Below are 15685 nucleotides of genomic sequence, written 5' to 3' on the forward strand. Positions count from 1 at the left end.
CTCTGTGGTATTTCTTGAAATTTACATACTTGCCCAGCCACCACCTGTGAAAAAAGGAGACAGATCTGCATAGATTATTGGAGCTTTCACTGTAGAAACTTTACATTATTCCAGTCGTTTTCATCAAAAGGCTGTAAAAAGAGCATTAGAAAGAACAGTGATTTTCACCTACAGCTGTGAGTTAGAATCCTCATCTCTGTACCCGCTGCAGGTGACTTCATCTTGCAACTAGAGATGTTTATCTCCCTAATCCTTGACACATTACTCCCTACATTAAAAAGTGATACCACCATTGTTATCAATCTAATACGGCACTGTAAGAATAAAGATATTTGTAAAATGCTTTGATAAGAAAGCTTTGCCATAAGGTGCTAAGTAGAACAGGACAGATAAAGCACACATTTGACAAACACTGGCAGTATTTCTGTTCATCAACAGATGGTAGCTTTTTAAAAATCTTTTTATTATTATAAGCTATGTGAAAGTAGGCCCCAAACAGTACCTGTACTCAACATAATGCAAGCTGCTTTGATTGGATAGATAGATCACGTATTAGGCTTCCCCATTAACTAAGGATAACACTCAATTGAAGACATTTTAAATGAAAATTGAGTACTTGCAAAAAGTTAAACTCAAATGTGCTGTTTCTAAAAACATATAAGGAAAGTTATTAAAACAGTAAGAGGAACGTGAAAGGGTCACAAACGCAGAAAACATCCGTGTTGGAAATATTCATAGAACACCCTTCTTCTCCATTTCTACTACCCATACAACTCTGGTGAGGAATTATAGTCAACACAAACCTTATGCAAAACAAAACACCTACACATGAACTTCACTGGCCAATAGAGGCCAATAGTCAGCACAAGTGAGGCTTTTATATGACCAGGTACAATCTTTAATTTAGGAGTACTGTATCTTACCTGCACATATTTTTACAAATGTTCAGTTTCATTTTGCTCAACACTAGTTAAGCAAACCTACAAAACCAGTTATCCATTAAGGTGAAATTATAAGAAAAGAATGCACACTAATTTGGTGTTTCACAGAAAGCACCAGTTCAACAGCTATGGAGATTAAGTTAGGTTATTTATAAGCGTTCTTTACATCTTCTCTCCCACACCTTCTGCTATGCTCCTCAACTCTGACCCATTGGGCAGAAGCCAGGCAACTCAATTTTGTCTTGTGAAAATCCCAAGCACCCATGGCAAACATCCAGTTGAAATTCTATATAATACAGGCCAAAATACCCTCTACAAATGAGCATCACTAGACTCAACAACTAGTGGTTAAGCAAAAGCAGAAAATGAAGCAATACCTTTTACACCAATAGTTTAAGAAACACTGCTCGATTTAGGCGAGTACCTATAGTACATCCCTACTAGATACAGGACTAACAAATTCATATTAATTCTTGCTTCATGTGTCATTAACACCTAATGGAATGTTTAAAGGTGTTTACAAGTCCGAAGTAATAATGGGTCACTCTTAATTAATACACAGTAAAAATTTCATTGAAGTCTCAGTGGAAGAAGAAGGTTGTTAAAGAGATTGCTTCATATCTCAGTCACAGACTGCCCCCTCCTTTCCCTCTATGATATGAAGAACAAGTAGGTTACAGGTGTGAGAAACCAAAATAATAGGCTTAGTGAGACAACATAAAAAGGTAAATAAAGAATCGCACATTTTCATACATATGTACATTCCATAAATACAGACTGGGGAATGAGAGGCTGGAGAGCAGCTCTGCAGAGAGGGACCTGGGGGTTCTGGTTGACAGCAAGTTGAACATGAGCCAACAGTGTGCCCTGGCAGCCAAGAGGGCCAACCAAGTCCTGGGGTGCATCAAGCAATGTATTGCAGCCGGTCGAGGGAGGTGATTGTCCCTCTCTGCTCTGCGCTGGTGTGGCCTCACCTCAAGTACTGTGTGCAGTGTTGGGCACCACAGTACGTTAAGGATCTAAAGCTACTAGAGAGTGTCCAGAGGAGGGCCATGAAGTTGGTGAAGGGTTTAGAGGAGAAAACATAAGGAGTGGCTAAAGTCACTTGGTTTGTTCAGCCTAGAGAAGAGGAGACTGAGGGGAGACCTCATCGCAGTCTGCAGCTTCCTCGCAAGGGGAGGAGGAGGGGCAGGCGCTGGTCTCTTCTCTCTGGTGACCAGTGTCAGGACCTGAGGGAATGGCAGGAAGATGTGCCAGGGGAGGTTTAGGTTGGGTATTAGGAAAAGGTTCTTCACGCACAGGGTGGGGGAGCACTGGAACAGGCTCCCCAGGGAGGCAGTCACAGCACCAGGCCTGATGCTATTCAAGAAGCACTTGGACAACGTCCTCAGAGACACAGTGTGAATTTTGGGGTTGTCCTACACAGGGACAGGAGTTGGACTTGATGATCCTTGTGGGTCCCTTCCAACTCAGGACATTCTGTGATTCTATGATTTTTCTTCCAATAACCTTTGAAATCAAGAATAGTGGAAGCTGTGTTTAAGAAAGAATACTGTTTGAAGATGCCTGCAAGCTCTGGATGCTGAAAATTAAAAACAAAGCACAAAGACAAGCCTTATACTGGCATATGCTAGATAACACTAGGCAGATGAGTCAACTCTTTATTTTAGAATTCTGAGTAAAAATCAGGGTTTAACCAGAAGAAAACACTGTTTTCCAGTCTTTTCTCAATGTGGGAGAGATTCTAGATTTTACTTTATTAAGCATTAACATTCATTCTACCAGAAACTCTAACAGAATTTTGTACTGTCCTCTAAATTCACCACTTAAACACATTGAGTGGTCAAAGTTTATGACAGAATCATTCAAACTTCAAGATACTTATCACACAAACATCCAAAAAAGCACATCTTCCCTAAAAGCCAGTACATCTTTTACAGCCAATTTCAGCATACAGGAACAAAATGAAATACTGAATACAAGAAGAAAGAAAATCTCCAAACTCATCTTTTACAGGCAATAGCAAGTTCAATATTGTGACTATGTTTTTTCAGAAGCAGATTTATTATCAGTATTCAACAAAAAGACTACCAGGATGTTTAGCATGGAAGAAATCAAGAGCACTAGGAGATGGAAACACAATGGAATTCCTACAGACACTTCATCAACCCACTCCATTCTCATGTGCAGCATTTGAGCAGCATCTCTTTAGGAGGTATTGTCCTGCCCTTTAGAACTAATCCTAAACACATGCGGGTTTAAAAATGAAGGTACAATGTCCACCACTCTCACCGCTTGTTTCCCCTGTCCAATAGACAGCTAGGAGTCAGTGTCAACACAGATAAAACTATGAAAAGATCCACACACAGCTGTCAAAATACACTTGTCATTTTTTCCGCTGCAACCAGCATTGAAGTCCAATGACTACCGTATTATCATTTATCATCCTATCTTAGTGGAACCAAACGAAACCAAACAGGAGCATCTGGATTATAATTCAGTCCTACCCAAAAGTACACATTAAGTAGGTGCCACTATTCTACTGTGTAAAATTTCTCATTAACAGGAATAGTTCTCCAAAACTGTAATACACAACTGAAATTTATCCTGAAAAGCAAGTAACAAGCACACACATTTCCAAATTCGGCCATGTGCAAAAAACTCCTATTATAATTATTTTGGGTAAAAAAAATGTTTCCAGTCATGCCTACCAACCAAATGTCTATTTATAAATTTGCCTATATAGGACAAATGATTTTTTGGCTGGGTAGGGGAGAGGCTAAAGCCTGGGAAAAATGCTGAAAATGTTCATTCTTCAAATATCAGAAATAATGTTCAGTTCACAATATAATTAAGTTTGCTTAAGCAGTTTCAACCTGTAAGACTAAACATTTGATTCAACACAAAACTATATGTTCTGTTTCTAATGGCACTCTAATGGAAAAATGCCTCAGCTTGGCATATGACTGATTTTTTTTTTTAAGAGTTACCTAGCCATCAGAGAGTCTATTACACCTGCAATTCTACTTAACATGTAACAAAACCTAAGCACAGTGGCATCAGGCAGAGCCACAGGTTTATGCTGAGCATAAGTGTTCTAGCAGCAGTAGTTTATTTATCACCGCCATGTAACTTGTAACAGCCTTTCTGTGTGGAAGCTGGCAATCATTGACTTCCGTTGTCCCCTAAATTGTCTAACAACATTTTCAGATGCTTTTCAGTTTTAGCAGATAATAGAACATAAAAATCACTATCATTTCCCATCCTCTTCTGGTCCTCTCCTCAAAAACTAACCCCCTAACTCATAAATTACTTTCGTAATAAAACCACATTCCTACGAGAACGCAGCTACCTCAATTTGGAGCATCCAGACTCCTGCGCCCAATGAGTTTTCAAAATGCAGTGGCATGGATTTCTGATCAGTTTCTCTGCAAAATGCAGACATTAAAAATAAATTATGGGTGTGGATGCACCGCCTTCCCAGCCCCTCTCCCCACCGCACGCGCTTCCACCCCCACCTTCTTTGCTGGTTTTCAGGCAGATTTCTGCCAGACATTCGGCATCCTCATTAAGTGCTGTCTGGCAACCTGCCTAAGTTTTAGTGGGTTCTGGGAATGCCAATATATTAACCAGAGGACTTTTTGCATATCCTAGAGAGATTTTATTCTAGAAAAAGTCAACGATTTGGCACAAAAAAAACTTACGTCAAATCTAGGAAAGCTCTCCATTGGCAATAAGAAGAGAAACTGCATATAGATTCTTCTTAATTTCTGTCCCCTATCTGAACGAAAACTTTTATGTAGAGCAAGATCATCCAAACACAGTTTAAAAGGTCAGAGTGCTGTCTGTAGTAGGATTTTAGAGAAAAGAAACGCAGATCTGAACAACACAGACACAGCACAACATCAAGAAAATGATTCATTTTCATTCCCTTGTCTCTTGTGACCAAAATAATCTTAATCAGGAAGATTAAATTTACCCATTATTATGCTGAGGGATAATGAATGGTGATATGGGTACTTGCAAATTTCCATTGCTTAACTAAACAATAAGAAAAAGCATTTAGTAAAATGCATCTACATTTAGCATATTCCAAATATGCTAAATCAAGGCATACACTACTGAAATGCATATATTAAATAAATATAGATGATGAATACAGAGACATTTTGCCAGCATGAAGTACAGAACACACTGTAATGTTGTGATCACTCTTATTCACCTGCAAGCATTTTCTACTGCAGTCCCCTTCCAGTTACCATTACTCAACTGACAGTCTCAGAAGAAAGTAAATAAAGCCCTCTCTCTAAAATAAGGAACTTAAACTTCTCTTTCAAATACGAGGTTCAGAAGAACACAATGGAAAAGAAGGTCAATAGCTTTTCTTCACTGGAATATTCTGCCTGTGAAGCACACAGAAAAAGTTAAAGTACACTGGACAAATGTGTCAGCATTTCATTCTGAGACGGTTTCTGCAGACTTATATACCTAGTGAATTCCATGCATTTCAATCAGTTATTCAAGTAATCTGTTATCATTTAGATATTGCTATCCATTATTACTAGAAATTGCTTCAAACTGACGTTTACATCAAACTCATGATCTTGGTTTGTGCAAAAAATTGCTGACTTCCTGACAGCGGCTCCAAAATGTCACGATCCCTTCACGATGACCAATTAGCACCAGAGATTTAACACGACTCAATTAAGATCAATTCAGTTTAAATGTTTTCGTGTACATAATAAGTCTGGCAAAAATAAGATTATGTTTGGTGGGAAAGAAATTTTTAGCTATATAGGCTGCCTTTGCTTAGATATCAACCTTCTAGGCAAGACGGCTATTCTTAAAAATAGCTGTCAACTGAGAAAAGAGAATGTATATGTATGAATCACTTCACTACAGGGTTGGATTCCCAGCAACTGATGCACCACTGTTCTGGCATCAGTGCCTTTAACGAGCAGCTGATACTAGCTTGGTGCCATTGAAGAATTTCACGGTTACCACAGAACCAATCTGCAGAAAAATTCATCTCTCAACTCCTAGAAGTATTTGTATTCCGCAACTGGCAATTCACTTGCAAGGAGCTGTTTTAAGCTATTAGAAACTCCAGACAGAAAAAAAAGCTTTTCCAAGACCACTCACAAGTTAATGCAACAACCATTCCTGCCAATGCAAGAGTTGGTGGGCAGGCACGCTCTTCTTAACACTTATTTTCTCTTAGAGATTATACAGAATTTAACTACTTTTAAGATACCTTTCTATTATTTCAATAATCTTTTACTTCTTTTTGACATGTAACATCCTGAAAGTATTCCAAATTATTTTAGACAGTGTCACTTAAACACAACCAGTTCTTGGTGAAGGGCAGCAGCCACTGGACAGAGTACTGTAGGGCAGCTGTGAAAAAGAGAACTAAATTTTGGTCAAGAGAATCAGAGCCAAAAATTCCCCTCCCCAAAGATATGGTACCTTCACTGCACAGAAAACCAACAACTCATCTTTTTAACTCACCTTCAAAGCCCTATGCAGAGAAAACAGCATTTTATCTACTGAAAAATAACAACGGGACAGGTTCGTTCTAAATTCTTCGGTTAAGTTGCAGTTCCATAGTTTTAATCTTACCAAACTTAATACTTAACTGCCTCAATCTTGAACCCAAATTTCCTTCTACTTCCACAAGTTTTCTTGTCACAAGTCTAAGATGCTGAGGACTGCATTCAAGCTTCATCAGTCAAATGCTGCAGAGTGCCTATAATGTTTCAATTAACATAAACCAATGGTCTGAAATATATTGTGTCACATTATTAACTCATTCTGCGTTGTACATTTATCATCGTTTAGGCCCACATATGGATCTGAATTTGCTGCAGAATACTGATATACCTTATGTGTATGCAGCAACGATCTTCACACACCTAAGAGTCAGAATTAAATATCCTGCTATAAACACAGAATATATAAAAAGATTTTTTTTTACTTCCACACATAACTGCGTATAGTTGATGCATTCCAATTTAAGTTCACCTCACACTGGTCGCTTTATGTATCACAGTAACTTAATATCTGGTGCTAAAACACCAGAACAGATATAGATGTTCAGAGTACCATCACTATTTCAGCTAACATGGACAGGGGATGTTGCTTAGACTGCTTCCCACCAGTGCACTGGTTTTCCAGCAAAACTTCCCCTTTTATTTACAACCATGAAGCCACAATATTTATATTCTCATTAGTGGAACCATACACGTGTGCACCACACGCACAGTTATTCAACTCTACTCAACAGCACACGGTATGTTATTTAAACAACTCTGGCTCCTTGCAAAGAGTAGATTTCCCAAAACATTACCCTAGAAATGAAATTGGAAGGCAGAATAAAAGTTTTGTCTAGCCAACATACTTGGGGATTGAAGGACGAAAACGAAGAGACGCTTTCCAGAATGGAACATTACTGTACTTACGCAGCATCTATGCTCTTACCTCATCTATGCCTACCAGTAATTGCCCCTCGGGCTTTCTTACCGGCAAAAACTCTCCTCTTTTTGGCTAGCCTCAGATGTACAATGCTGCATACATTTCATTCCTTGTGTTATGTGGTGCACCTTTCCAGTCCACAAACATTTGAAAGCAGGAGGTTTTTGTTTCTAAGAACAGACAAACCTTGTAAGAGTTTTCTTTCCTAACAAGAAGATCAAGATCAATAAACTTGTGTAACACCAGGCAGTATTTCTAGTGCCATATAAAATTATTCACCAAATTTCTGTTCTCTTTCACAACCATCATTCGCTACTCAAAGGAGATTCTGAACACTAAAGCAAAAAGTCCCACTAAAACCTTTATTGTTCTAGGTGTTCAGTTAAGATCTCCTAACAAAATAGAAGTTACTTTTGCACTTTGCCTATTCCCTGTTTATCCTTCAGCAAACTTAAACCTACAGAAAACGGTGCATCTGTCTCTTCAGGAGGCATCAAACTGTAGCCTACGCCTAACGGCCTCCCCACCGACGGGATGGGAAACCTGGCACACCGGTCAGAGATTCGGGATGCGCGTATTCAATGCAAACAACGCAGCCGGGCGTCAGCTACAGGCAGGCGAAGCTACGGTTCTGCTAATAAACTTTTTTTTTTTTTTTAAAGAAAAACCCCCAGGCCCTTCGTTAACCGGGGGTGGCCCTCGCCGATCCCGGCCGCCGGGCGGCACAAGTTGGAGCCGGGCGCCCGCCGCTGCCCGGCCGCCCCCGCCAGGCTCCCTCCGCGGGGCTGGGCAGGACACCGAAACCGGGCTGTTCCGCCTGTCCTGCCCACCGGGCCGCACCGCACCGGCCCCGAGGCGCGGCACGGCGAGGCGAGCCTCCGGGGGCGGCTGGAAGCACGTACTCCCAAGCAGCCGGGGAGGACGTGCCGCACGCCCCGCGTTCTCCGGCGCCCTGCCCGCCGCGGCGGCTCCCCAGCCCAGCTCCGGGGGTCTCCCCTCCGCGCCGACGGTCCGGGTTCTCCCCCGGTCTGGCGGAGCAGCCGGCGGGCGGGCGGCGGGGCTCCCCGGCCGCCTCCCACACACACACCCCGCTAACGGCGCTACCTGTCACGGCCGCCCCTCAGGCGCCGCCTGCCGCGGCACCTGAGGCGCCGAGGGACGCGCTCCGCCCGGCCCGGGGACACCCCCCAGGGGAGTCCCCCGGCCGCCGCCGCCACCCCGTCCCCTCACTCGCTCCCAGACCTTCCACTCGCGCCCTCCCCCCCCCACACTTTTCCCGGCACTTTCCTCCACGGCAACCCCCTCCCGGCCGCGCCGCGGCGGGCAGCCGGCCGCACGGCACTCACCTCCCCCCGGCCCCCGCCGCTCGCGCCCGCGGCGGGCCGGCCTCCTCCGGAGCGGACGGGGCGCCTCGCCGCCTCCCCCTGCCTGGCTCCGGCAGCCGCTCTCCCTGCTCCGAGGCTGTGCCTGCCTCCAACTCATCCCCAGCCTCCCAGCCTCTCCTCCTCCTCCTCCCCTCCTCCTCCTCCTCCCCCCGCCCTGCCCGCTCCGCTGGCTGCCGCCTGTCTGCAGCGAGTCTGGCTCTGGCGGACGGGCGCGGGGGCCGCCGCCGCCGGCGGGGGGGGGGGGGGGGGGCGGGGGAGGGGCGCGGCGCTCCCTCCCCTCCGTGCTGCCGCCGGCGCCGCAGCCCACACTGACACCTGCCGGGCGGATGCGGGGCCGCCGCCACCGGCGCCGCCACCGGCACCAGGACCGCCGCCGGCGCCGGGACCCCGCCAGCGACGGCGGGGAACGGCCCGCTTCTCCTGTGCTGCTGCGGCGGGACCCAGCGAAGCCCCGCGGGCGGCGATAGAGGCACGGGGGAAAGGCGAAACTCGCCGGGAAGCCGCAGACCCCGGAGCCCCCCACCCCCGGCCCGGGGAGCGGGCCCCACGCGGAGCAGCCCCGCCGCGCAGGCGGGGAAGTGGGCACCCGGCGGCCCGGAGGCGGCCCCTGCTCCCGCCCCTTTGTCGGGGACGGGATGGGCCGGGGCGGGGGGGAAGCAAAAAGAAGAGTACACTTTGTCCCACGCAGAATGAGAAATTTTCTGAGATTTCAAAAAATGTTGCAAGACAGGAAAACCCAGTTCTAGTCACGGCCCAGCAGGCATGAACCCAAGGCAGGCTTCTGCCCTGCCTGTGTTTACTTGCAGACACTGGCCATTGCTGATTCAGTAACAGTCCCACGTGAAGCCGTCAAGCTCTCGTGCCCCATCACTCTCCCGTCTCTCTGCAAATAGCCTTTGGGATGCACGGCTGCAATATGGACCAGCAAGTTCACCAGCCACCTTATTCTCAGCTATGCCCAAGCCATGTGAAAAAAACTGTAACACCTGGAAGTTGTGATCCCATGTTTAAATGTAAAAATATTTACAAACACCATTCCCACAGAAAAAAAAAAATCCCCTATTTCTATTAATTTAGATCATCAGTCCTCACTCCCACTCTGAAGAGTCTTCCCTTCCCAGTTGTACCTGTGACCCTAAGAATGAACAGAAGAAATCACAGGGAGTATGCAACACGGTGAATTGTAAAGGTTGCTAACTCCAAGCATGTGCACTTTCCACTCAAATGTGCTTCCCTTCTTCCCTCACCTCTCCCTAACTGCAAGTTGGAAGGAAGATGCAAGTCTGCCTCACGGAGCTGGGAATCTGCCCACTCAGAGTTAAGAGCACCAAGTTATGAAGATCGTGGAGGTGATGGCCTGTGGTTTGTGCCACGGGTCGGGTCACTGGATGCAGTGGGAGACGGGGAACCGGTAGAATAGTTCCAAAACAGAGTCAGATCAGCAGTGAAAGATGATTTTAGCAAATATATTTTGGAATAAGCCAGAAGGAGCCAAAGGAACATCAAACAACATAGGAAAGAAGAGCTTCCAAGCAATCTGAATGGTATATTGGGGCTACTTGTGCTGAAAGTCGCAAAAAAAGTCATCAAAAGGTCACGGGGCTAAAAATCACCATAATCAACTATTTATAATCCATAAATTTGTATTTATAATTTATTTATAATCTGACAAATTGGGAGAACCTTGATTTCAAGTTTGTTCTATAATTAGCCATCAAGAGTCAAGTGCTCCATTTCCAAGAGTGCCCCAGTAATCTGTATACGCTTCATAACAAACGAGTTGGACATGCTTCAGCCGTGTTCCCTTCAATGACTTCTCAAGGAAAACAAGAAGTTTTTCGCTTCCGTCAGAGATTCTTGCCATGTGCAGAGGAATATCCCGAACCCATGGAAAACTTTGTAAAGCATAACAAAACCACCAATCAACTAACAAATGATTTCTATACAGTACCTCTTGAGTGGAAAAATTTGCCTGGCAGCAATCTGGGATATTTTGGGCATGTATAGAAAGACAGCAAAAACCAGTGAAAATACATAGACTCATGCACATGCTCAGGACACGCTACATATGGATCTGGAAAGTGAAACGCAGAGAACACTCCATGCTGCTGGTACTCTTGTTTCTATCCAAGCTATCTCTGAAAGAGACAATCTGCAACCTAATATACTGGCAGCTGCCAGAGGACAACGATTCCTCAGATATAAATTCCTTTACCTTTTAATCACCAAAATTACCATTAAAAGTTCTGTCCAGTGTCTGGCTCCGCTTAAACATGTTTGAAGAACATCAGTATTTCTGAAGCTTAAAGAGAGACAGTCTAAGAGGAGTGCTAACATTTATCCCCTTATAAAGTTAAAAATCGTAGGAGATCTTGTCGCTGTGTAGAGGTTTCACTCCAAAGAGTATCCCAGAGAGAGTTGGGTTATATGAAAGATCTTACCCTAAAAAAAACACACAAACAAAAACACCAACCAACAAACCCAACACCACAACAACCACACATACACACAAAAAAAAACCCCTCACCTCCAAAAACACAAAAACCAAACTATCTCTTCAGTGAAAGCAATACTCACAGTATCACAATATTGGGTTTTCATACCCATGCAGTTCCATGGGATATGAATATAATACGAACAATCATGAATCGTGCAGTTGTTTCCTGGATAAATAAGAGTAAGTTCTTATAATTGATTCAAGGTATAGGCAGTGTATGAATTTTTTTTTTCTTTATCTTCCTCTCTAAACCTAGTGATGATATAGTTAATATTTGGACTTTCGGGGGTTTGGGGTTTTTTGGGGGGGTTGTTTTTTATTTGGTTGGTTGGTTTTACTACTTTACCATTCATCTGATAATAAAAAATATTTCACTGTTACTGGTAGACAGCATGGTGCTGCATTCCTAGGGGTGTAGCTTAATGACAGGAGCAGGCACTCATCCCTGCCATGTCCAGAACCCCAGTGCAAGAACCAAGGAAAGCTGGGTGACAGACAAGCTCTCAAACACTTGGCCCAGTCATGCTATTAGATACGGTAGGAGATACACAACCTGGTGAAGCACACGGTCTGAGTGTCTACATCCATCATCACTGGTAAGGCCCCATCTCTGGCCTTGTTACACACACTGTCACTGCTACGACCTCTTCCTTCCCAGTCTTGCAGTCCACAAGATGTGCCACACTGCTAGGGAGGAAGCCAGTGGAGAGAAGTATTTGAACAATTAGACTGAGAGGAATGAATTTGAATCCAGGGACATAATAGTTGTTGGTTTTAGTTACTGGTGACTCATCTTGTTTCCCACCAGGAAGCCACAGATCAGTGTATTTCAAGTATTACTGATTCCTATTATCTGCTATGCTGAGAACACAAGGAGGAAGAAATTAAAAACATCCAAACCACAGCAAGAACATAGCCAAACAACATATGGGCACATGTAATACGCCAGTCTTACTAAATTACACGTAAAAGCATGCTACAAGTAAAATAACACCTAAAACTAGTTAGAAGAGTATTCTGCAGGTTTGTTTTTTTTTTACTCAACAGGTCATCCAGATTCATCTCCCAGATGTGCACTGCTCAAAATCCTAACCTGCTGCTGTTTTGCAGAAAAAGACTGCAACCTTACTGGCACCCTGCAGTACACAGGGACAGAAAAATATTCACTATGCTAACTTCCAAAAGACACCATTCAAGCAAGACCCTAGAGGGGTAGGGGCTGGCTTTGGTGGTTTGGTATTTCTGTTGTTGTTGCTTTGGGTTTTTATAAATGGCAGAATCTAGTGAGCGAAGACATTACAATGGAGAAAGAGGTGACAATTCTCCCTCACCAAAGCCAGGAAGTTACATTCCTTCTCTTGGATGATTCCCAAGAAGCTCATTCCTTTCAAGGGCATCCACTCTCCTTTCTGATTAGACTAACAAAATTACATCAGGGAAGAAAAAGTCTATATTAGGTGATTTATGGAGCTAATGGCAAGCAATCAAATCTCCTCAAAATTTTAAAAATTAGTAATATACAAAAAACATACCACGCGCTTGCCATGATATTTTTGGCCATTTCAAAGGAAAAAGGCCTGTCAAATATTTTAATGAGAGATTCTGAAATTTTCCAGAGTAGGTCCAGATCTTAATGCAAATTCTGATGTTTCAGTCATAGATGGATGGAGGCCTCAGCCTGCACTGAGCTTCAGAGTAGGCGCAAGGAGGGCCTTGACACGCACCTCAATGCCCAAGCAGATCTGCGCAGGCGGACTTGTAGGGCCCCCTGACCACACACACGGGGTTCCAGGACCCAGACTGTATTTCCAACAGCATGTTACAGTGGTGTGCAATTGTGTAACTCCAGTGACTGCACCGTCATAGGAAAGGTCCACTTTGTATGCCTTGATATGTAGGCAGTAGGTATTAAAGCAACGAGTGGGGTGGGGAAGTATGTAAGGAAGGCAGCACAGATTGATTACTTATAAGATTTTGCTGTTATACAAAACTGTTTGTTCCAGTTATTCACTGAAATTAGACTCAAGCTAGTTTGTTGTTCATGGGCGCGCATACACAGGCACACGCACTCATTCTGCAATGTGTTGTTCAACTGCCACTGGGAATAAACACAGATCAGGTTGACAAGTCTACCTGTAGCTTCTGATAATCAGCCAAGAAAGCTACGATGTGGAAATCCTCTGCGAGGAACCAAGAGAAATGGACTGGAATCAGATCGCGTCACATAAGCTACCAGACACCACATACGCTACCATAATAGAGAAATTACATTCCCTTTTAAGAGGGGCTGGATGAATGAACAGCAATCAAAATGGAGTTCTGTATCAACATCTTATTTATAGAGTCAATAATGTATGTAGCAATTAGACAATATTTGATCATCAAATAAGAAACAATTTCTTGTCTTAACCTGGCCATTCTTCTTTTATAAAAGAACCTGAAACCATTTTCCTTCGAGTTAGCAGATCCTTATGGAGGTACCAAGTGTCTTATGAGGCAGTGTAGATTGAAAAAATGGAATCCTTTCCTGAAACAGAATTTTTCTTTTTGACAGCATTGCTTTAAAATAAAAATAAAAAAAAATAAATTTAATAAAAAAATTTAAAATAAAAATAATAAAACTGTGGCAACTACAGTTCTGAATTGATTCTCTGACCTATAAGTGTTTAAAATACCAAACTGTCTAGTTTGCTGAAAGTTTGATAGCACTACCACATTAAAATAGAAAGATATTTAGGAACTTCCGTATGTTTTCAACATCCATTTATTTGCATTACAAATCAGTCAGTGGATTTTTCAGGATGGGGCGGGGGGAGACTCTAGTATGCTGATTAATATTGATAATAAAATGCTATTTCCAAATACAGTTAGTTACAGCACTAACTCAACTTTGGATACTGCTTCAGTAATTTAGCATATGAATTAATACACAGGATATACTCTGTTGTTATCAGTTCACAAACAGGTTTATTTTCCGCTTTGCAAAATGAAGTCTTTGCCATGTGAAAGATACATGATTCCTGTTTATAATAACATTTCCCAAATATGTTTTCATTTTCATTCCAAAGTCTCAGATTGATCTGTGTTGGAGGACAAGGCTTAGTATTTCCATGATACGGATAGAGAATTTAAGTCAAAAGAAATATGATTTGCCTTAAGAAGGTACTAGGAGACCAGGCAGAACTGGGAACCGATCCAAATTCTCCTGGTGTATTCTACAGCGTTTTGTCTGCTGGACCACAAAGCAGCTATTCACTGCTTGTTATTCTACAATTTTTGATTGTTAAAACACTAGCAAACCCCCCTTTTCCTCCAGAAACATAGCCAGAATTATTTTCTTAGCTACCAGTCTTACTGTACTGGTTTATGTTGGTTGTGAGGGAAGTAATTAGTTTGCAAAGCACTTTTAAATGAAAGAATTGCCAAATATTGTTGGACAAGACCCTAACTCTTTTCAGGTCCACATCACAGATCCCACTGACTTCAGTAGGACCCGGATCAGACTCATTTTACACACAGACACACACACACAAAACCTACAGAAAAAGTATTCAAAAAGAATGCTGTGCCCATCCAGTACTCAAATGAAGCCATGACCCCAGAAACCCAAAACTTTGGATGGTCTTACATGAAAAGAGGGAAATCATATGAAAAGGATGCATAATAGAAATTATTATCAATAATAGCATCATCCTCTTATGCTTAACGGTAATGGGAGAATCAGTATTACAATGCATAACCTTCTGCCTTTTCCGTTCACTAATCATTCCTATTCAGCTGCCCATACTCCTAGCTTTCAAATCCTTCCCAATAACTTGACACGTCCACATGTGTTAAAAAGCTACTCTATTCTTCTTCTCTAGGGCTTCACAGAATTATTCTATCCTTCTGTTTACACACTTTAAAAAAATCCCACATTTTTTGCAACAAACATCATCTTCACTGTGTCCCTGGTACAGTACAAAGCACCTGGTCAGTCCTTAAACTTTAAAATATAATTGCCTTCATTTTAAGAACCCTACATTACAATAAATTTCATTTAGTTCTGCCCTTCAACTCTTCCCAAGGATAAAGCTGGAAAGCTCTGAGAAGTTCCTAGTGTCCACTTACTACAACTGTTTTTCTCTTTCCCCTCTCACCCTCCCCCTCGCCCCCCCCTTGGACTCCTTTTAAATTAAAGCCTTTGCATTAATGCAGCATTGAAAAATCTGAAGTCTTTACTATGACAGAAGGCAATTAAAATGAAGGCAAATAGGTTGGACAGATTACACTACTCAGATTGCAAATACTGTCATGTGAGTAGTAGCTGAGCGTTTTTCACGTCTAAGAGGCAACTCCACATCACCTTCAGGCATCCCAGGCTAACACTGCCCACTGAATCAGACACC

The 15685-nt window shown here is 43.0% G+C and overlaps 1 protein-coding gene across 7 annotated transcripts in view; it reads right to left on the reverse strand.

The window, feature by feature from the left end:
• Window positions 1-8917, reverse strand: part of LDLRAD4 (low density lipoprotein receptor class A domain containing 4) — a 299662-nt gene extending 290745 nt beyond the window's left edge. For 5 of the 7 annotated variants that reach the window (XM_075084620.1, XM_075084617.1, XM_075084619.1 and 2 more), the window contains exon 1: window positions 8762-8915. The gene's annotated coding sequence lies outside the window, so the exon portion shown is untranslated. Of the gene's footprint in view, window positions 1-8761 lie in introns of all 7 variants that reach the window. The other 2 variants (XM_075084622.1, XM_075084621.1) reach the window with 1 other exon arrangement.
• Window positions 8918-15685: the final 6768 nt, after the last annotated feature.

The sequence above is a fragment of the Phalacrocorax aristotelis genome, chromosome 2, assembly GCF_949628215.1.
Source record: "Phalacrocorax aristotelis chromosome 2, bGulAri2.1, whole genome shotgun sequence".
NCBI lineage: Eukaryota > Metazoa > Chordata > Aves > Suliformes > Phalacrocoracidae > Phalacrocorax > Phalacrocorax aristotelis.